Below are 23439 nucleotides of genomic sequence, written 5' to 3' on the forward strand. Positions count from 1 at the left end.
TGTGGTTTTCAAAGAACTCTTTGTACTCACACTCCCTCCATCCTTCCACAGCCAGAGTGTTGGGGTGCTAATGATCGCTCCCTCCCCCTGACATACTGTATGTGATCATTACTCATCATTGAGCCAACATGGTGGCTCGTTGCCCAGTTGCCAGCCTGTGCCTTTTGGGTGGGTGATGTGTTAGTGCTCAAGACTATCTCCACTGACATTCTGCTTCTGCTATTGCCTTTATGAGCTACTCTTGTCCCTGAGGGGGTTTTGTATAGCATGGAACACAGCGTCCTAGTGTTATTCGCAGGCACTTTAGTTAAGATTCCTCAAGCATTTTTTGCTGTTGTATTTATTATGGATCCCCATTAGCTGCTGACAAGGCAGCAGCTACTCTTCCTGGGGCCCGGCAAAATTAAGGCAGTTATACAATTTAAAAAACATTACAATACATTCATTACAGAATTCACAACACACTAAGTGTGTGCCCTCAGGCCCATACTCCACAACCACTTATGTACAACGCAAAAACCATATATACGTGTGTGTGTGTTGTGTGTATGCATCTGTGCCTATGTTTGTGTTACTTCACAGTCCCGCTGTTCTATAATGTGTATTTTTAACTGCTTTTTGAATCTGATTCTACTGCTTGCATCAGTTACCTGATGTGGAATACAGTTCTATGTAGTCACTTTGCACCTCCCATAGTCTGTTCTGGACTTGGGGACTGTGAAGAGACCTCTGGTGGCATGTCTTGTGGGGTATGCATGAGTGTCCGAGCTGTGTGCTAGTATTTTAAACAGACTGCTCGGTACCTTCAGCTTATCAACACCTCTTACAAAAACAAGGAATGAGGAAGTCAATCTCTCTTCCACTTTGAACCATGAAAGATTGACATGCATGTCTTTATTAATGTTAGCGCTCTGTGTACTTTTAAGGGCCAGCCTTGCTGCCCAGAGCCCAGACTTGAACCCGAACGAACATCTCTGGAGTGACATGAAAATAGCTGTGCATCAATGCTCCCCAACCAACCTGACAGAGCTTGAGAGGATCTGCAGAGAAGAATGGGAGAAACACTCCAAATATAGGTGTGCCAGTTTTGTAGTGTCACACTTAAAACCTGTTATGGATAGGGGGCAGTATTTTCACGGCCGGATAAAAAACGTACCCGATTTAATCTGATTATTACTCCTGCCCAGAAACTAGAATATGCATATCATATATTAGCTTTGGATAGAAAACACTCCAAAGTTTCTAAAACTGTTTGAATGGTGTCTGTGAGTATAACAGAACTCATTTGGCAGGCCAAAACCTGAGAAGATTCCTTACAGGAAGTGCGCTCTCTGACCATTTCTTGGCCTTCTACACTCTCTTTATTGAAAACTGAGGATCTCTGCTGTAACGTGACACTTCCTACGGCTCCCATAGGCTCTCAGAAGGCGGCAAAACTGAATGATGTCTTTGCAGGCCCTGGCTGAAAAACAGTAGCGCATTTGGATAGTGGTCGATCAGAGACTGGAGGCGCGTGCACGAGGCGACACCATGTTTTTATTATTTCGTCTTGGAACGAAAACAACGACTCCCGGTCGGAATATTATCGCTTTTTTACGAGAAAAATCGCATAAAAATAGATTTTAAACAGCGGTTGACATGCTTCGAAGTACGGTAATGGAATATTTAGAATTTTTTTGTCACGAAACGCGTCGGGCGCGTAACCCTTCGTCACCCTTCGGATAGTGTCTTGAACGCACGAACAAAACGCCGCTATTTGGATATAACTATGGATTATTTGGAACCAAACCAACATTTGTTATTGAAGTAGAAGTCCCGGGAGTGCATTCTGATGAAGAACAGCAAAGGTAATCCAATTTTTCTTATAGTAAATCTGAGTTTGGTGAGGGTCAAACTTGGTGGGTGTCAAAATAGCTAGCCTGTGATGGCGAGCTATCTACTCAGAATATTGCAAAATGTGCTTTCACCGAAAAGCTATTTTAAAATCGGACACCTCGATTGCATAAAGGAGTTCTGTATCTATAATTCTTAAAATAATTATGTTTTTTGTGAACGTTTATCGTGAGTAATTTAGTAAATTCACCGGAAGTGTTCGGTGGGAATGCTAGTTCTGAACGTCACATGCTAATGTAAAAAGATGTTTTTTGATATAAATATGAACTTGATTGAACAAAACATGCATGTATTGTATAACATAATGTCCTAGGCGTGTCATCTGATGAAGATCATCAAAGGTTAGTGCTGCATTTAGCTGTGGTTTTGTTTTTTGTGACATTATATGCTAGCTTGAAAAATGGGTGTCTGATTATTTCTGGCTGGGTACTCTGCTGACATAATCTAACGTTTTGCTTTCGCTGTAAAGCCTTTTTGAAATCGGACAGTGTGGTTAGATAAAGGAGAGTCTTGTCTTTAAAATGGTGTAAAATAGTCATATGTTTGAAAAATTGAAGTTTTTGGATTTTTGAGGAATTTGTAATTCGCGCCACGCCTATCATTGGATATTGGAGCAGGTGTTCCGCTAGCGGAACGTCTAGATGTAAGATTAAAAGAAGACTTGTCTGTAATCGCTGCCAAAGGTGCTTTAATAAATCAGTGAGTAAAGGGTTTGAATACTTATGTAAATGTGAGATTTCATTTTTTTTAAATACATTTGTCAAACTGTTTTTTCTTTGTCATTATGGGGTATTGTGTTTAGATTGAGGGGGGGGGGGGGGAATATTTAATCAATTTTAGAATAAGGCTGTAACATATATACAGTGGGGGAAAAAAGTATTTGGATCCCCTACTGATTTTGTACATTTGCCCACTGACAAAGAAAGGATCAGTCTATAATTTTAATGGTTGGTTTATTTGAACAGTGAGAGACAGAATAACAACAAAAATATCCAGAAAAACGCATGTCAGAAATGTTATAAATTGATTAGCATTTTAATGAGGGAAATAAGTATTTGACCCCCTCTCAATCAGAAAGATTTCTGTCTCCCAGGTGTCTTTTATACAGGTAACGAGCTGAGATTAGGAGCACACTCTTAAAGGGAGTGCTCCTAATCTCAGCTTGTTACTTGTATAAAAGACACCTATCCACAGAAGCAATCAATCAATCAGATCCCAAACTCTCCACCATGGCCAAGACCAAAGAGCTCTCCAAGGATGTCAGGGACAAGATTGTAGACCTACACAAGGCTCGAATTGGCTACAAGACCCTCGCCAAGCAGCTTGGTGAGAAGGTGACAACATTTGGTGCGATTATTCGCAAATGGAAGAAACACAAAGAACTGTCAATATCCCTCGGCCTTGGGCTCCATGCAAGATCTCACCTCGTGGAGTTGCAATGATCATGAGAACGATGAGGAATCAGCCCAGAACTACATGGGAGGATCTTGTCAATGATCTCAAGGCAGCTGGGACCATAGTCACCAAGAAAACAATTGGTAACACACTACGCAGTGAAGGACTGAAATCCTGCAGCGCCCGCAAGGTCCCCCTGCTCAAGAATACATATACATGCCCGTCTGAAGTTTGCCAATGAACATCTGAATGACTCAGACAGGGGCGGAAATCCCGGGGGGGACGGGGGGGACACGACCCCCCCATCCTGGGAAAAATATGATTTGTCCCCCCCAATATATCACTGAAACATAACTATGTAATTTAAATAATATTAATAATACGCAATGAAAGCAATTGTGCTGATTATAGACACTTAATAGCGCGTTTTTAAGTTTCAAAAGATTGCGACCACCCCACCCTTTTCCTCACAATGGTTTGATCCACTGGCAAGGTAACAGAGGGGTTGTAGCCACTGTCTGAAAGGCACTCAATGAACGTAACTGACGTGAGGTTAATCCAGTCAATCGCGCACACACACTAGCTGAATATGCAGAGCTAGCGCGCAAATATTAACTATTAAGCTAGCTAGTACCTATTCCATTTATGTGGCCTCGTCAAAGATGGAATCTTTGCTATCGTCAATTTATTCCGAGATCAGCATACAGATGATGTAAGTTAGTGCTTCAAAGTCCCTGTGATAAGGTTAGCGATAAACTGAAGTCCAAACTGAACAGAACTACACTCTCTTCTACCATTGTCTTAAATATATTTCATGGTCTCGTTGCAAAAGCTAAATTGTCGCAAGGGAACTTATATTTATTTATTTTATTTAACCCGGGTAGCAAAGATTATAGCAAACACCACTGAAACTGAATTGGTGCTCGCTAGCTTTGCAAATTCAGCTATTGTTGGAAGCCAGCCAATATGAAACAAACTATTAAAATTACAAAAGGTTGCAGCATATGTTGTGTAAATGGTGAACTCATACAGCTGTCAACTCTTGTCATTGTAATCCGTTTCACATTTCCTAGCTACCTTTTAGATCGAAGCCCAAATAGAATGATAAAAGATAAGATGATAGAAGCCCATCTCCTACTGTAAATAACCTACACACTGTGTGTGTGTAGCCAGCCACACCAAAACGCAAAGTAAGAACCCTAGTAGCCTAATATCTCAAAGACTAGTTGATAAAATGTTCATAAGAAAGAAATGAAATTCTAATGGAAATGTTTCACAATGATGTCATTAGGCAGAGCAGGCAACAGATGGCACACAGACAGCAGAGTTGGGGACAGATATGCAGGGACAGACTGGCAGAGACAGGGAGTCTCAGGTAAGTTTGTTGAGTCTTTGTTTGGCAACATTATGAAAGGTTCTCCATTTTTTTTGCTTGTAAAATAGGAACATAATTGGAAAATGCCATGGATACCCCCACTCTCAACTTAAACTGGTGACTGAACTAAGATTTGTTAAAGGCAATGGTATTGCTGTTGTGAGTAGTTGTGTAGTTTTGGGTACCGGCAGTTAGGAGTACGGCAAACACCTTATTTCTTTGGTTCCTCTATATACATTTACCATATTACAATGTAGGCTATGTGTTACAGCACTACTTTTGGTGTCCCCCTCAGGAATTGCTCTTGAGAAAATGTAATGTAATTGTCCCCCCCAAAGTTGATATCAGATTTTCGCCCCTGGACTCAGAGGACAACTGGTGAAAGTGTTGTAGTCAGATGAGACCAAAATGGAGCTCTTTGACATCAACTCAACTCGCCATGTTTGGAGGAGGAGGAATGCTGCCTATGACCCCAAGAACATCATCTCCACCGTCAAACATGGAGGTGGAAACATTATGCTTTGGGGGTGTTTTTCTGCTAAGGGGACAGGACAACTTCACCGCATCAAAGGGACGATGGACGGGGCCATGTACCGTCAAATCTTGGGTGAGAACCTCCTTCCCTCAGCCAGGGCATTGAAAATGGGTCGTGGATGGGTATTCCAACATGACAATGACCCCAAACACACGGCAAAGGCAACAAAGGAGTGGCTCAATAAGAAGCACATTAAGGCCCTGGAGTGGCCTAGCCAGTCTCCAGACCTTAATTCCATAGAACATCTGTGGAGGGAGCTGAAGGTTTGAGTTGCCAAACGTCAGCCTCGAAACCTTAATGACTTGGAGAAGATCTGCAAAGAGGAGTGGGACAAAATCCCTCCTGAGATGTGTGCAAACCTGGTGGCCAACTACAAGAAACGTCTGACCTCTGCCAACAAGGGTTTTGCCACCAAGTACTAATCAGCAGGGGATCAAATACTTTCCCCCCCCCACTGTGTGTGTATATATATATATATATATATATATATATATATATATATATATATATATATATAGATATATATATTTTTTTTTTTAAGTCTGAGTACTTTCCAAATGCACTGTATGTCATGTTTCTTTCTTACTGAGTTGTCTATAGATGTTTATGGTGTTGAGCACTGCAGAAAATATGGAAAGATTGGGGTTTACACAAGAAACCACATTACATCACTGATGACCCTGTCAGTATAATTTGGAATTCCCGAGATGACATCTTTAAAACATATATTCAGTAATGAGCTTTCCAGGCTATCACTTTCCAGTTACATACAGTGTCTTCAGAAAGTATTCACACCCCTTGACTTTTTCCACATTTTGTGTTACAGCCTGAATTTAAAATTGAATAAATATAGATTTTTCTTTCACTGGCATATGCACAATACCCCATAATGTCAAAGTGGAACTTTGTTTTTTTTAAAGTTTTACAAATTAATTAAAAATGAAAAGCTGAAATGTTGAGTTAATAAGTATTCAACCTTTTTGTTATGGTAAGCCTAAAGTACAGAAGTAAAAATGTGCTTAACAAGTTACATGGAATCACTCTGTGCGCAATAATAGTTTTATTTAGATTTTTGATGATTTAAAAAAAATATTTTTATTTGATTTTTTTACTGTCCTACCTACCATTAGGGAGCAGGGAGTTGCACTGAGTCATCGGTCGTGTGTGTGTTTGTGTGAGAGAGCGATACAGTGTGAATGTGCTGATAGGATGCATCATGCCACCCTGTTGGTTGCTTCACAAGGGCACTGGATACAATACGGGCTGGTGTCTGCAGGTATTTCCCTTGACAGATTCAAAGGTATTTCCTGACGTGTCACTACTAAGTCGAAAGAAAAATGTAAAAGTATGTTAAAGAAACATTTTGGGGCATTTCTTCTTTCATTGGCATGTCAAGTGTCAGATGATTTTTTGTTGTTGTATTGTAATGTGTTAATCATAACAATCTATCCTTTCATTTATATTGTCCACCCTAAAATCGAAACATTCAGTTTGTTTCATGCTACACACTTCATTGAGTAAAAACTTAATGATAATGCTGAGATGGAGTAGGAGTTTTTAAAACTAAGCATCCATCTGAATGAAGCCCTGCATATTCTGCTGAAGATGTAACTGAGCTGGACCCTTGCTAGCTTGTTGCTATAGGGAAGCTTGGTGTGATTATCATAGCCCACACTAACAGAGAGTCAACTCAAATGCCTACGTTAACTAAAGCGTCCACCATGTTCCCTCTGCAAGTACAGGGGAAATCCCTGGTGTAATGCAATACATCCCGTTATGCACGCACGCACGCACACACACACACATCAGCCTCCTGCCTCTTACCAGCCAGCCTTACATGGTAATCACTCTGTGTCTGTACTGGTGCTATTTTTTAAATAAAGGAGGAATTACAGATTTGATGCAAACAGACTGTCTTGAGTTCACGTGTGAACTGTGATGATTCGATGACATTCATTACACAGTTCTGATTAAGTGAATGATATTTACAATTTCTATGTTACTTGTTTTTAATGTTTGTACTGATCTCGTTATGCCAGTCCCCAGCATAATCTGTTGTCAAAAGGTTATCTGATTTGACCCCTGAGTTTCACATGCCTTTCCTTTCAAGGTTAGGATGTGATGACCTTGACCGCTTTAAAAAGCGTTCAATAAAAGCCTGATTTTGTTTGAGGACAGTTGATGTTCTAGGTGAGCATCTGTTTTACTGTTCCTCTGGGTCGTATACAAGCTGATAGACTATCAATGTTTGGTGTCATAAAACTATAAAGGTGTGGCAGTGTCTATGTTGACACAGGTACAGACTACACTGAGTCACTCTGACACATTAACAGACCCCCACCCTACAGGTCAAACATTAGCTGTTGTGTCCTTGCTGAATGAGACTGTGATGACTTGGTTTCTTTCATATCTATATTGCTATATGACGTCAAAATATGCGCCTCCTTTTGTGCTGCGGTTTCACTTTGAATCGTTGATGGTATGTTGCCGCCATGCGTCATATAAGCTTCTCTGTAAACCACAATGTACAAATCGTTCAGTTCAATGTGCACACTCAGCACAGCTTCCAACACAAAGAGAGAAGTAGAGAGTATGTGTACTTTTTCTCTTGGAGGGCATAAGGTATGGAGCACCAAGGAGTGTACACATGAGTCAGAGATTTGAGATTTGGCTTGAGCTGTGTTCAAGGGAATCTTGTCTCTGTATTTCTGCAAATTTTTCATTTAATCTGAAATGTGCACATCTCCACTTCCGGGTGAGTCAACTGGCCCCAGCAGCACAATGTTCATCAAGCAAATGTTTGTAATATCCTGCTGTGTATATTCGCTACAGAAACTCATAATAACATACAGTTATTTCTTAATGAGACAAGGGCTTACCGGTTGTAATGCAATAATGGGGTGGCCTAATCCATCATACAGTAGCCATTTCCTCTTTATGGTGAGGTTGTTGATGTTGCGAATGGTGATGTTGATAATGTTGCGAATAAGTGGGAGTCGTTGAAATTTGGCCAACAAGTGCAAGTGAGAACATTTTGAAATGGTGAAGCAATCAGAAGATGACACGTGCACTACCCGGTGGTTCATGCTGATAGTGGTATGTGTGTGATGCTCTGTATCATCACTGTTACTGTGTTTCACTCCATGGGAACCACAGCAAATTTTTGATAAGATGTGTAATTCTTAAACATCACACATTTTTCACCTTGTTGTTTTTGCTGGGTTTTACAGATTTTTTAAATTTATTTTTATTTCACCTTTATTTAACCAGGTAGGCAAGTTGAGAACAAGTTCTCATTACAACTTCGGCCTGACCAAGATAAAGCAAAGCAGTGTGACACAGACAACAACACAGAGTTACACATGGAGTAAGCAAACAAGCCAATAACACAATAAACAAGTCAATGATACAGTAGAAAAAAAGAAAGTCTATATACAGTGTGTGCAAATGGCGTGAGGAGGTAGGCAATAAATAGGCCATAGGAGCAAATAATTACAATTTAGCAGATTAACACTGGCGTGATAAATGAGCATATGAAGATGTGCATGTAGAGATACTGGTGTGCAAAAGAGCAGAAAAGTAAATTAAAATAAAAACAGTATGGGGATGAGGTAGGTCGATTGGGTGGGCAATGTACAGATGGACTATGTACAGCTGCAGCGATCGGTTAGCTGCTCAGATAGCTGATGTTTAAAATTGGTGAGGGAAATAAAAGTCTCCAACTTCAGCGATTTTTGCAATTCGTTCCAGTCACTGGCAGCAGAGAACTGGAATGAAAGGCGGCCAAATGAGGTGTTGGCTTTGGGGATGATCAGTGAGATATACCTGCTGGAACGTGTGCTACGGGTGAGTGTTGTTATCGTGACCAGTGAACTGAGATAAGGTGGCGCTTTACCAAGCATAGTCTTATAGATGACCTGGAGCCAGTGGGTCTGGCGATGAATATGTAGCGAGGGCCAGCCGACTAGAGCATACAGATCGCAGTGGTGCGTGGTATAAGGTGATTTGGTAACAAAACGGATGGCACTGTGATAGACTGCATCCAGTTTGCTGAGTAGAGTGTTGGAAGCTATTTTGTAGATGACATTGCCAAAGTCGAGGATCGGTAGGATAGTCAGTTTTACTAGGGTAAGTTTGGCGGCGTGAGTGAAGGAGGATTTGTTGCGAAATAGAAAGCCGATTCTAGATTTGATTTAGGATTGGAGATGTTTAATATGAGTCTGGAAGGAGAGTTTACAGTCTAGCCAGACACCTAGGTATTTGTAGTGGTCCACATATTTTAGATCGGAACCGTCCAGGGTGGTGATGCTAGTCGGGCAGGCGGGTGCAGGCGGCGAACGGTTGAAAAGCATGCATTTGGTTTTACTAGTGTTTAAGAGCAGTTGGAGGCCATGGAAGGAGTGTTGTATGGCATTGAAGCTCGTTTGGAGGTTAGTTAGCACAGTGTCCAAGGAAGGGCCAGAAGTATACAGAATGGTGTCGTCTGCATAGAGGTGGATCATGGAATCGCCCGCAGCAAGAGCGACATCATTGATATATACAGAGAAAAGAGTCGGCCCGAGAATTGAACCCTGTGGTACCCCCATAGAGACTGCCAGAGGTCCGGACAACATGCCCTCCGATTTGACACACTGAACTCTGTCTGCAAAGTAGTTGGTGAACCAGGCGAGGCAGTCGTTAGAAAAACCAAGGCTATTGAGTCTGCCGATAAGAATACGGTGATTGACAGAGTCGAAAGCCTTGGCCAGGTCGATGAAGACGGCTGCACAGTACTGTCTTTTATCGATGGCAGTTATGATATAATTTAGTACCTTGAGCGAGGCGGAGGTGCACCCGTGACCGGCTCGGAAACCGGATTGCCCAGCGGAGAAGGTACGGTGGGATTCGAAATGGTCAGTGATCTGTTTATTAACTTGGCTTTCGAAGACTTTAGATAGGCAGGGCAGGATGGAAATAAGTTTGTAACAGTTTGGGTCTAGGGTATCACCCCCTTTGAGGAGGGGGATGACCACGGCAGCTTTCCAATCTTTAGGGATCTCGGACGATACGAAAGAGAGGTTGAACAGACTGGTAATAGGGGTTGCAACAATGGCAGTGGATAGTTTTAGAAAGAGAGGGTCCAGATTGTCTAACCCAGCTGATTTGTACGGGTCCAGGTTTTGCAGCTCTTTCAGAACATCTGCTATCTGGATTTGGGTGAAGGAGAAGCTGGGGAGCTCTGGGCGAGTAGCTGTTGACCGGGGTTGGAGTAGCCAGGAGGAAGGCATGGCCAGCCGTTGAGAAATGCTTATTGAAATTTTCGATTATCATGGATTTATCGGTGGTGACCGTGTTACCTAGCCTCAGTGCAGTGGGCAGCTGGGAGGAGGTGCTCTTGTTCTCCATGGACTTTACAGTGTCTCAAAACTTTTTGGAGTTAGAGCTGCAGGATGCAAATTTCTGCTTGAAAAAGCTAGCCTTTGCTTTCCTGACTGACTGCGTGTATTGGTTCCTGACTTCCCTGAACAGTTGCCTATCACGCGGACTATTCGAATCTATTGCAGTCCGCCACAGGATGTTTTTGTGCTGGTCAAGGGCAGTCAGGTCTGGAGTGAACCAAGGGCTATATCTGTTCTTAGTTCTGCATTTTTTGAACGGGGCATGCTTATCTAAGATGGTGAGGAAATTACTTTTAAAGAATGACCAGGCATCCTCGACTGACGGGATGAGGTCAATATCCTTCCAGGATACCCGGGCCAGGTCGATTAGAAAGGCCTGCTCGCAGAAGTGTTTTAGGGAGCGTTTGACAGTGATGAGGGGTGGTCGTTTGACCGCAAGCCCATAGCGGATACAGGCAATGAGGCAGTGATCGCTGAGATCCTGATTGAAAACAGCGGAGGTGTATTTGGAGGGCAAGTTGGTCAGGATAATGTCTATGAGGGTGCCCATGTTTACGGATTTGATGTTGTACCTGTTGGGTTCCTTGATGATTTGTGTGAGATTGAGGGCATCTAGCTTAGATTGTAGGACTGCCGGGGTGTTAAGCATATCCCAGTTTAGGTCACCTAACAGAACGAACTCCGAGTGTAGATGGGGGGCGATCAATTCACAAATGGTGTCCAGGGCACAGCTGGTAGCGGAGGGGGGTCGATAGCAGGCGGCAACAGTGAGAGACTTATTTCTGGAGAGATTAATTTTTAAAATTAGAAGTTCGAACTGTTTGGGTATAGACCTGGAAAGTATGACAGAACTTTGCAGGCTATCTCTGCAGTAGATTGCAACTCCTCCCCCTTTGGCAGTTCTATCTTGACGAAAAATGTTCTAGTTGGGTATGGAAATCTCAGAATTTTTGGTGGCCTTCCTAAGCCAGGATTCAGGCACGGCAAGGACATCAGGGTTGGCGGAGTGTGCTAAAGCAGTGAGTAAAACAAACTTAGGGAGGAGGCTTCTGATGTTGCCATGCATGAAACCAAGGCTTTTTCGATCACAGAAGTCAACAAATGAGGGTGCCTGGGGACACGCAGGGCCTGGGTTTACCTCCACATCACCCAAGGAACAGTGGAGGAGTAGGATGAGGGTATGGCTAAAGGCTAACAAAACTGGTCGCCTAGTGCGTTGGGGACAAAGAATAAAAGGAGCGGATTTCTGGGCGTGGAAGAATAGATTCAGGGCATATTGTGCAGACAGGGGTATGGTGGGGTGCGGGTACAGCGGAGGTAAGCCCAGGTACTAAGTGATGATAAGAGAGGTTGTATCTCTGGACACGCTGGTTATACTGGGTGAGGTCATCGCATGTGTAGGAGGTGGGACAAAGGAGGTAAGAGAGGTATGATGAGTGGAACTAGGGGCTCCATTGTAAACTAAAACAATAACTAACCTAAGCAATAGTATACAAGGCATATTGACATTTGAGAGAGACATACAGCGAGGCATAAAGTAATCACAGGTGTTGATTGGGAGAGCTAGCTAGACAACAACAGGTGAGACAACAGCTGATCAGCTAAAACAACAACAACAAGATGGCGAAAGAAGTATTGTAGATGTAGTAATTTAGTTTGCTAGCCGGGGGATGCACCTGGCTCACGGCTACCTGGTGCTAGCTTCAGGGCATGGGGCGTTAGCCACTATAGCCACTCGGTAGCAGCGGTGATCCGGTGCCAAGGTCCAGAGCTTACGGCAAGGATCCGGTGGAGTAGTGGGTTCTAGCCGTGTTTGGGTGGGGTTGGGGTGAACAACGGTAGGCCGGGAGGTGGGCCTCAGGGATAGCTTCGGTACTGGGTAACTCGGTGGGTGCTAGCTAGCTGTGAAGATCAGGAGTAATGGTCCAGGGATTACGGCTGGAATCCGGCGTTGTAGTGGAGAGACAGTCCGATACTGGTAGGCTGGCGAGTATTATCCAAGCTAAAAAAGGGCTGGTATCTGTGCAGAAGGTAAAGGCCGCTAGCAGTGGCTAACAATGACTAAATAGATTGTAGCTAAATTAGCTGGTTAGCTTCTGATGGCTAGGTGGCTCTTGCTATAAGGTCTAAAAATTACAAAATAATAGCAGTTCTGTATCACATTGGGTGAGGCAGGTTAACGGAAGGTATAATTGAGTTAAAAAGGAAAGAGATTGAAAATAAAAATATATACAAAAAAGGACGAAAAATACAAAAGTACTCGAGAGGACAAACAAAACACGTCTGCACTGCTACGCCATCTTGGAAACAGATGGTAGGATAGTCAGTTTCACGAGGGTATGTTTGGCAGCATGAGAACTGAGTTCATGAGGACTGATAGCCTACTTCATTTTTAATCCACTATGCATCATTATTTGCAACACACACACACCCCAGTGAACATTTGACATATAAAAAAACTAAACAGACCAAAAACATCCTCGTGCTGCTACATATCTGGCCATTGTATTTCAGGTATACACCCTTGTACATACCCCTGTTCTGTGGATACTATGAAATGCTCAAGCCGTCAAAATGACTTGACATAATAAATTAAATATAGAGTTGACAAATCGGTTCAAATTTTGCTTATCACTTGTTTTCTTTGTGGGAGTCTGGTCTTTAAAGGAGCAATCTGTGATTGCTAGATATATTTTTTTGACTTTTAAATGAATTATGTAATGTATACCCATTAATTCTTGAAGAATTTTACTTAGAAATGCCTCATGTGCTTAGCTCAACTGTCGTACCCCATCAGAACCCAAAATATAATTGTCAGTACAGTTGAAAGTATAGATTATATCCCTCTCGCTCTGCGCAGGTCAAGTAATAATAACAACAAAGTCACGCCAGTGACGTGACAGCGTGGAAGGACGTACCCCGCGGTTCATGTAAAACCATGCACTGTCTCTTATTTCTTCTCGCAAAGTTAGCTTAGCCGACTGCTCTGCGGCTCCCGTTTTTCTGATTGGTCTTCCCAGGTACCGGTTGGGTAATCTAAAGCTATTGTGTGTACTGTCAGTCTGTAACTAACAGCCTGTGACCTGTGGGTCGGAGTGTGAAATTCGCTCTCCAAGGCTGTGTGAGCACTCCCCTACTTATCCCTTTTATATCGGAGGATATCGGGCTTCCTTGTCCTGTGCTGACTTGAATCAAATCAAATTTGATTTGTCACATGCGCCAAATACAGCAGGTGTAGTAGACCTTACAGTGAAATGCTTACTTACAAGCCCTTAACCAGCAATGCAGTTTTAAGAAAATAGAGTTAAGAAAATATTGACTAAATAAACTAAAGTAAAAAAAATAAATAAATAACACAATACAATAACAATGAGGCTATATACAGGGGGTAAGGTACCGAGTCAATGTGCGGGGGTACAGGTTAGTCGAGGTAATTTATACATGTAGGTAGGGGCAAAGTGACTATGCATAGATAATAAACAGCGAGTAGCAGCAGTGTAAAAACAAAGGGGGGGATGTAAATGCCAATAGTCCGGGTGACTATTTGATTAATTGTTTGATTAATTATGGCTTGGGGTAAGAAGCTGTTAAGGAGCCTTTTGGACCTAGACTTGACGCTCCGGTACCGCTTGCTGTGTGGTAGCAGAGAGAACAGTCTATGACTTGGGTGACTGGAGTCTTTGTCAATTTTTTGGGCCTTCGTCTGACACCGCCTAGTATATAGGTCCAGGATTAGTCCACCAGGTAGTGTGTGTGTGTTGGCCACCATACTCTGGTGCTAACAATGTCAAGATATCCTCCACTGCCATGCTCGTTATCGAGGCCACCGGGCACTAGTCATCCTTCGACAATTTAAAACTCCAACAGGTCACTTTCCCTAGATAACCGTGTCTCAGCACGCACGCCGTCTAGGAAGATTGTTAGCCTAGCCAGCCATACCGCGTGAGATTCGGACTGCCTCACCCATGCATCCCTCTCCCCTGGTATTACTAGAACGCTACAAGCTAGCTAGCTTACCAACTCAACCTAGCTGCCACTATGTGTCGTCAGCTTGGCTTACCAAACGATGGCCATTCGTGCGCATTTCGCATAAATAAGCATACATTTAAACATGGTATCGCTCCTTCACCAGCCCTGCAGTAATAGCTAGGCACATCCGGAAATTATTTTGCAGTTGCTGGACAACTTATATAATTACACATGTATAAACATAAATAAATAATCATTTAAAATGTTGAGACAAGAAGAAGGGGAGGGGTGTGTGGTGAAGATATAGGCCAGTCTCTGTCCAGAATGGTTCAGCTGTCTCCCACCAATTCTTGTACATTCATTGTTTCATTGTGTGAACTGTTTGCCCTTAGATGTTTTGATATTATCAATTGCCCATTATGTATGTCACCAGTAGTAACTGTACCATTAATCCCTGTCATTTGGTTACATACATTTATGTTAATATGGCCAATGCATGTATTAATTACAGTCATTTACCATTCTCATTCTCAAAGTGGAAATGTTGTTTGCAGAGTTCACAACCTGCTACACTTGAAAGAAACAAGTTTTGGTTTATTTCATAACCATCATTTATGAGATTTAGTAAATGTTTTCGTTGTCTTTTGTTTGGAGTGAGCAATGAGCATGTGTCTGGTTTCTCTGTCCTGATAATGCTGAGGGTGCGTGCGCACCTGAGCATCCATAGAAGTGTCTGATGTAGTAATCATAATATAGTAGCTAGGAAAACCGAAATTCCAAAGGTTGGGCCTAATATAGTGTATGAGGTTTTGTAGTGATTTCTATGTTGAAGTTATGAAGAATATTTGCTGGTCTGTTGTATGTAATGAGCAGCAACCAGACGCTGCATTTGACACATTTATGAAGTTGCTTATTCCAGTTACTAATAAGCATGCACCCATTAAGGAAATGACTGTAAAAACTGTTAAATCCCTGTGGATTGATGAGGAATTGAAATATTGTATGGTTAAGAGGGATGAGGCAAAAGGAATGGCAAATAAGTTTGCTGCACAGCTGATCGTCAAACGTACTGTAAATTGAGAAGTCATGTGACTAAACTAAACAAAAAGAAGAAGAAACTGTACTATGAGACAAAGATAAATTATATAAAGAACGATAGTACAAAGCTTTAGAAAGTCAGTTGTACAACTGAATGCCTTCAACTGAAATACGGCTTCCGCATTTAACCCAACCTCTCTGAATCAGAGAGGTGCAGGGGGCTGCCTTAAATCGACATCCATGTCTTCGGCGCCCGGGAAACAGTAGGTTAACTGCCTTGCTCAGGGGCAGAACGAGCACCTTAAATGAAATTTAGGGCAAAAATGCTAACTCATTGAATCAGATGGCTCATTCATCAAAACCCACTGATATTGCCAACTACTTTAATGCTTTTAAATGCTTTTCATTGACAAGATAAGCAAAAACCTAGATAGTTTGTGTGTATGTATTGGTATTGGTCCTTCCCTGTGGCTCAGTTGGTAGCTGTGTGCAACGCCAGGGTTGTGGGTTCAATTCCCACGGGGGGGCCAGTACAAAAAATAAAAAAAATGCATGAATTGAAAATGAAATGTATGTATTCACTACTGTAAGTCGCTCTGGATAAGAGCGTCTGCTAAATGACAAAAATATATATATATATATATATATATATATTGATACGTAGGCTACATGTGCCATTTATTTATTGATGTAGCTCTGTCCTTGAGCTGTTCTTGTCTATTAATGTTCTGTATTATGTCATGTTTCATGTTTTGCGTGGACCCCAGGAAGAGTAGCTACTGCTTTTGCAACAGCTGATGGGGATCCTAATAAAATACCAAATACCAAATGGGAGGCGCTTCTATTACCAGTTGAGAAATAGAAATAGTAGCTAATTTTAACTGTGCACCAAAACTATTTTTAACACGGATTGCATTTAGAATTGTTGCACAATGAATGGGCTTATAAAAGCATGTTTTACTCCAGCAGCAACCAGCTGAGGAGCTGCAGAATAAATCCTGCTCAAAATAGGCTCTGTATGCTGTGTATGTATGATGTACTGTACTGAACAAAAATATATACGCAACATGTAAAATGTTGGTCCCATGTTTCATGAGCTGAAATAAAAGATCCTAGAAATGTTCCATACAGAAAGCTTATTTCTTGCAAATTTTGTGCACAAATGTGTTTATATCCCTGCTCCTGAGCATTTCTCATTTGCCAAGATAATCCATCCACTTGACAGGTGGGGCATATCAAGAAGCCGATTAAACAGCATGATCATTACACAGGTGCACCTGGTGCTGGGGACAATAAAAGGCCACTCTAATATGTGCAGTTTTCTCACACAACACAATGCCACAGATGTCTCAAGTTTTGAGGGAGCGTTCAATTCGCATGCTGACTGCAGGAATGTCCACCAGAGCTATTGCCAAAGAATTTAATGTTAATTTCTCTACCATAAGCCGCCTCCAACGTTGCTTTAGAGAATTTGGCAGTATGTCCAACCGGCCTCACAACCCAAACCATGTGTAACCATGCCAGCCCAGGACTTCCACATCCGGCTACTTCACCTGCGGTATTGTCTGAGACGAGCCACCCGGACAGCAGATGAAACTGTGGGTTTTCAAACCGAAGAATTTCTGCACAGACTGTCATAAACCATCTCAGGGAAGCTCATCTGCGTGCTCGTCATCCTCACCGGGGTCTTGACCTGACTGCATCATGTGGGTAGCGGTTTGCTGATGTCAAGGTTGTGAACAGAGTGCCCCATGGGGGAGGTGGGGTTATGACATGGGCAGGCATAAGCTACGGACAACGAACACAATTTATCGATGGCAATTTGAATGCACAGATATATCGTGACGAGATCCTGAGGCCCATTCGTGCCATTCGTGCGCCGCCATCACCGCATGTAACAGCATGATAATGCAGTGCCCCATGTCACAAGGATCTGTACACAATTCCTGGAAGCTGAGAATGTCCCAGTTCTACCATGGCCTGCATATTCAACAGACATGTCACCCATTGAGCTTGTTTGGGATGCTCTGTATCGACGTGTACGACAGCGTGTTCCAGTTGTCGCTAATATCCAGCAACTTTGCACAGCCATTGAAGAGGAATGGGACAATAGGCCACAATGCGCCGCCTGATCAACTCTATGCCAAGGAGATGTGTCACGCTGCATGAGGCAAATAGTGGTCACACCTGACACTGACTGGTTTTCTGATCCACACCCTGACCTGTTTTTTAAGGTATCTGTGACCAACCGATTCATATCTGTATTCCCAGTCATGTGAAATCTACAGATTAGGGCCTAATTCATTTATTTAAATTGACTGATTTCTATATATTAACTGTAAAATCTTTTAAATTGTTGCATGTTGTGTTTATATTTTTGTTCAGTGTAGTTGTGTTGGATAAATAATTTACATGATGACTAACAAAAATACACACAAGCCAATTTAATTCCACTAAATTATGCTAATTATTTTCTACCGGTTGGCAACAGTTTTATTTATCGGCTTTAAAATAAATGTTTAGTCCAAAAGACGTCAATTGCCGGCTAATGGAAACCCTGGCTGGAACATATGCTTAAGGTGGATGAATGCATAGCAGAGATGATGCTCTCCCCAGATGAAACCCTGAAGGATGATGCCCGCTGCCCCAGACCTCAGTGCCGGGTCACTAATTAACTACTGTCATGGGCAGAGTTGTGACTCGTTGCTCTAGACGGACTCGGACTCTAGACGGATGCTGAAAAAGCTTCCAGCGGTACCCGGACCACTAGCTGTGGGCCATCGAATGTAGAAAACAACTTGAGTCAGCACCTGACCTACTGGGCACCTCACTCCTCAGATCCATGGGTGGTGATGACCCTCTCACAAGGGTACAGGCTGCAGTTCCGACGCCGACCCCCACCATTCTCAAGGGTCAGAATGAACTCTGTCACAGAACCCCTGAAAGATTGCATCCTCTGAAAGGAGATTATGTCTCTCCTGGAGAAGGGCGTGATCCCTTGAGTAAAAGCATCAGAACAGCAAGATGGCTTTTACTCAACCTATTTCCTGGTTACGAGGAAAGACAGAGGCAAAGATGGAGGCTTCCGCCCAGTTCTGGATTTAAAACGGTTCAATGTTTTCCTAAAAGTTCTCCCCTTTCACATGTTGCGGATGGTCGTCGTTCACCAGACCATAGCAGATGTTTTCTGCTGTTCGCCTTCCAAGGCCAGGCATACCAGTTTGCGGTATTACCCTTCGGCCTCTCTCTGGCACTTCGTGTCTTCACAAGATGTGTTCAGGTGCAGCCCTGAGCTTCCTTCACCAACAGGGGATCAAGATCCTTCCGAGAGCACTGCATTGAACCTTACCTACGTCACCGCACTGGGTCTTACCATAAACATCAAAAAGAGGACCTTCTCACCAAGCCAAAAGGTCACCTTTATTGGCTTGACTCTTTACTCCCGCACTATGAGGGTGTGTTTAACCCCTCAGTGCGTGGACAGCATTCTTCTTCTCCTGCAACCATTCCAGTTAAACGCATTGGTGAAGGTACAAACATTCCAACAACTGATGGGCATGCTCGCAGCGGCCTCCGCGGTGACGCCGTTAGGCCTGCTGTCTTTAAGACCACTACAGGTGTGGTTCAATGCCCTCCACTTGGACGCCAAGCGGGATCCAGAAACACCACCATTTGAGTGACAAGGGCATGCTACTCTACTTTGCAACCGTGGAGGAAGAGAACCTACCTGACTACAGGTGTCCTGTAGTGACGAACAATGTTTCACTAACAGGCTGAAGAGCATTGTGACAATACAGGTCTGTATGTGGAGAGTGGTGCCCCAGCTGGAGGAATGAGCATATCAACATGCTAGAACTTCAGACAGTTTACCTAGCCCTGAAACACTTTCTGCCTGTTCTCAAACAAACATGTCCTGATACAATCAGAAAATACATTGACAGTGTTCTACATCAACCATCAAGGGGGAATGAGGTCTTTACGGTCCCTACAGGTGGCCCAATTACTTCTGACATGGGCCCTACCACATCTGGCCTCCCTAAGAGCCATTCATCTCCCAGGCAAGGTGAACGAGGTAGCAGATTTCTTGATATGGCAGCGGTTTGGACCAGCACATGTGGACCTGTTTGCCTCAGAGCAAACATCCCACTGCTCCCTCTGGTTCTCTCTGGCAGAGACAAACAGCCCCCTGGGCATGGATGCCTTAGCCCACACATGGCCAGGGGGCCTACTTTATGCTTACCCCCCAACCGCCCTGATCTTAGCAACGCTGCACAGTGCAGGCTCAGCACAGGCTGCTGCTTGTAGCCCCCAGATGGCCAGCGAGACCCTGGTTTCCAACCCTACTCAGTCTTCTGGAGGGAGAACCATAGCAGCTCCCTCACAGACAGGACCTGCTCTCACAGTTGGACGGCAGGATATGGCATACCAGACCAACTACAGCTATGAGGTGTGGCTTCTGAAGAGCCAGACCCTTTACTGGTCGGATGCGATGCGATCATGCTATTATCGAGACGTTACTGAACGCCAGACCCCATCAACCAGGATGATGTATGCTGGTCACTGGAAAGTGTTTACTGAATGGTGCTTTACCAGGGCAGAAGACCCTGTGTCTTTCTCCATGCCTGTCATACTGAGCTTCCTTCAGTCACTATTAGACAGGTGTATGCCTCAGCCATATCGGCAAACCATTTCCACATCGATTGCAAGCCATCAGGGGCCCACTACCTCGTCGGCCAATTCTTACAAGAAGTCCAGCGGCTGCATCCCCCCAGGGCCGCCCGCACGACATCCTGGGATCTGACACTAGTGTTGGCGGCTTTGACCAAACTTTCATACGAGCATATGGAAGAGCCGGACATAAAATGAGTGTCTTTGAAAATAGCTTTCCTCTTAGCTCTTTCGTCAGCTAAATGTGTAAGTGATCTCTACACACTGTCTGCCTACATGACTCATAGAAACAGACGAACTAGGTGTGACCTTATGACCCACTCCAGCTTTTTTGCCTAAGGTTTTATCACCCCTTCACATCAACCAAGCCATCAAGCTGGCAACCTACTGCCCTCTCTTTTCCAGAATGCGGAGGAGTGAGAAAATCCCCTCAGTCCGTTCCCTCAAACGCTATGGGTTGTGGATGACATCGCTCAGGCTTACAAGGGTGTAGGTCTGCCTGTTCCAGAGGGTGTGATGTCACTCTACCAGAACTGTCACCACATCCCTTTAATATATTTACCCAGATCATTAAGCTCTTTTCATCATCTGAAAAGCACGTCTGCTCTCGTATCGTCATCATGAGTCCATGATTCAGCTTGCCTGAATTTTACCACTCCTGTTTACCAGAGGTTAATGTAGAAACAAACATTCCACAGTGTCAAGGGTCATTACAGATTCCTTTAATTAGAGAAAAGGCAAGTTGGTGAAATGTTGGAGTTAACATGTTATGGAATATACCTGTACGCTCTCTGTTTGAGCCCCCTGAATACATTGTGTTTGAGAGCCTGCAGTGTAATTGGAGTGTTGATGCAGACTCCGCCTCCAGCCTTAGGGTGGAGGGCTCACTTACCGTAAGTGGAAGTGGGTGGAACACTTCCCACTTTCAGGGACAGACCTACCTTGACACAGAGAAGCCTTTGCACTTCTGTTTTGCCTTGGCCTGTACTGTCAAAGACAGCTGGCAACCTGCCACTTTAAACAAACAGCCAAGCCTAATCTGCTCTGATCAGATATGGGGCGATAAACCTCCCACAAGTTAGCACTGGCGGAGGCGTCAGTGTGGGGGCAGCATGCATAGTCTGCCCAAGGTTCCAAATACCTAAGAAATGTAGGGCCTCTCTCCTTTCACTTTGACTAAGGCATAGATTCAATCAGATCAAGTGCTAACCGCCGACAGCCGACACCTGCATAGCTGATGTTTTTCCACTGTGGGAGGTGGAACTACGTTGGAGTTGTCAAATAGTTGAGCAGCTGCATTTGATCATTGCCACGAAGCCACACCGGTCTCAGTCGAGTTAGAAGTATAGAACAAGAAAATGTAGGCTATTTATGCAATATGGCCCGAGGGGGTGTGGTATATGGCCAATATACCATGGCTAAGGGCTGTTCTTACGCACGACGCAACACGGAGTGCCTGGACACTCCCCTTAGCTGTGGTATACTGGCCATATATCACAACCCCCGAGGTGCCTTATTGCTATTATAAACTGTTTACCAACGTAATTAGAGCAGAAAAAATTGCTGTTTTGTCATACCCGTGGCATACGGTCTTTTTTACCACGGCTGTCAGCCAATCAGCATCAGGCCTCAAACCACCAATCAGGCCTCAAACCACCCAGTTTATAAATAGAAATAATGACACTCAAATAAAAAATAATTAAACTAAATAATGAGCATTTATATCAGCCTAATAGAGGTGAAGATTACATCTCACATTCCAGTGTTTAAACTTCTAAAAAAGGCTACATGGGATTTCTCTTTTACGCGACTCCATATAGCCAATGGCAGTGTCTGCTTCAAGTGTAATGCCAGGGGCAGCTTGTGGATTTGACAGCTCTAACGCGATTCCCTCACTCAACCACCTCCCTCGCTCCTCTGGCCCCTTCCCTCTACCACCTCCCACTCTCCTCTGTCCCCTTCCCTCTACCACCTCCCACTCTCCTCTGTCCCCTCCCCTCTACCACCTCCCTCTCCTCTGTCCTCTTGCCTCTGTCTACCACCTCCCACTCTCCTCTGTCCCTTCCCTCCTTCATCTCCCTTGCTCCTCTGTCCCTTCCCTCTACCACCTTCCACTCTCCTCTGTCCCCTTCCCTCTACTACCACCAATCAAATGTATTTATAAAGCCCTTTTTACATCAGCCGATATCACAAAGTGCTATACTGAAACCCAGCCAAAAACCCCAAACAGCAAGCAATGTAGATGAAGAAGCACGGTGGCTAGGAAAAACTCCCTAGAAAGGCTGGAACCTAGGAAGAAACCTAGAGAGGAACCAGACTTTGAGGGGAAGCCAGTCCTCTTCTGGCTGTGCCGGGTTGAGATTATAACAGTACATGGACAAGATGTTCAAACGTTCATAGATGACCAGCAGGGTCAAATAATAATAATAGTCACAGTGGTTGTAGTGGGTGCAACAGGTCAGCACCTCAGGAGTAAATGTCAATTGGCTTTTCATAGCCGAGCATTCAGAGTTAGAGACAGCAGGTGCAGTACAGAGAGAGAGTCAAAAACAGCAGGTCCGGGACAAGGTAGCTCGTCCGGTGAACAGGTCAGGGTTCCATAGCTGCAGGCAGAACAGTTGAAACTGGAGCAGCAGCACGACCAGGTGGATTGGGGACAGCAAGGAGTCATCAGGCAAGGAAGTCCTAGAGGGGAGAGAGGTCCTCCGGGAGGGGAGGGAGAGAGAGAGAGAATTAGAGGGCGCATACTTAAATTCACACAGGACACCGGATAAGACAGGATAAATACTCCAGATATAACAGACTGACCCTAGCCCCCCGACACATAAACTATTGCAGAATAAATACTGGAGGCTGAGACAGTAGGGGTCGGGAGACACTGTGGCCCTGTCCAATGATATCCCCGGACAGGGCCAACCAGGCACTTTGCCAAAGCACAGCCCCCACATCACTAGAGGGATATCTTCAAACCACCAACTTACTACCCTGAGACAAGGCTGAGTATAGCCCACGAAGATCTCCCCCACGGCATGAACCCGAGGGGGGTGCTAGCCAGTACTCTTGCTGCAGTATTCTGTATGTTTTGCAGTTGACCAATGGCTTTCTTGGGTAGGCCAGACAGGAGCGCATTAGGCAAGCCTGATTGTAATAAAAGCATGGATGAGTCTCACTGTATCAGCCTGAGAGAG

Source organism: Salmo salar, chromosome 04 (genome assembly GCF_965601325.2).
Source record: "Salmo salar chromosome 04, fSalSal1, whole genome shotgun sequence".
Classification (NCBI taxonomy): domain Eukaryota; kingdom Metazoa; phylum Chordata; class Actinopteri; order Salmoniformes; family Salmonidae; genus Salmo; species Salmo salar.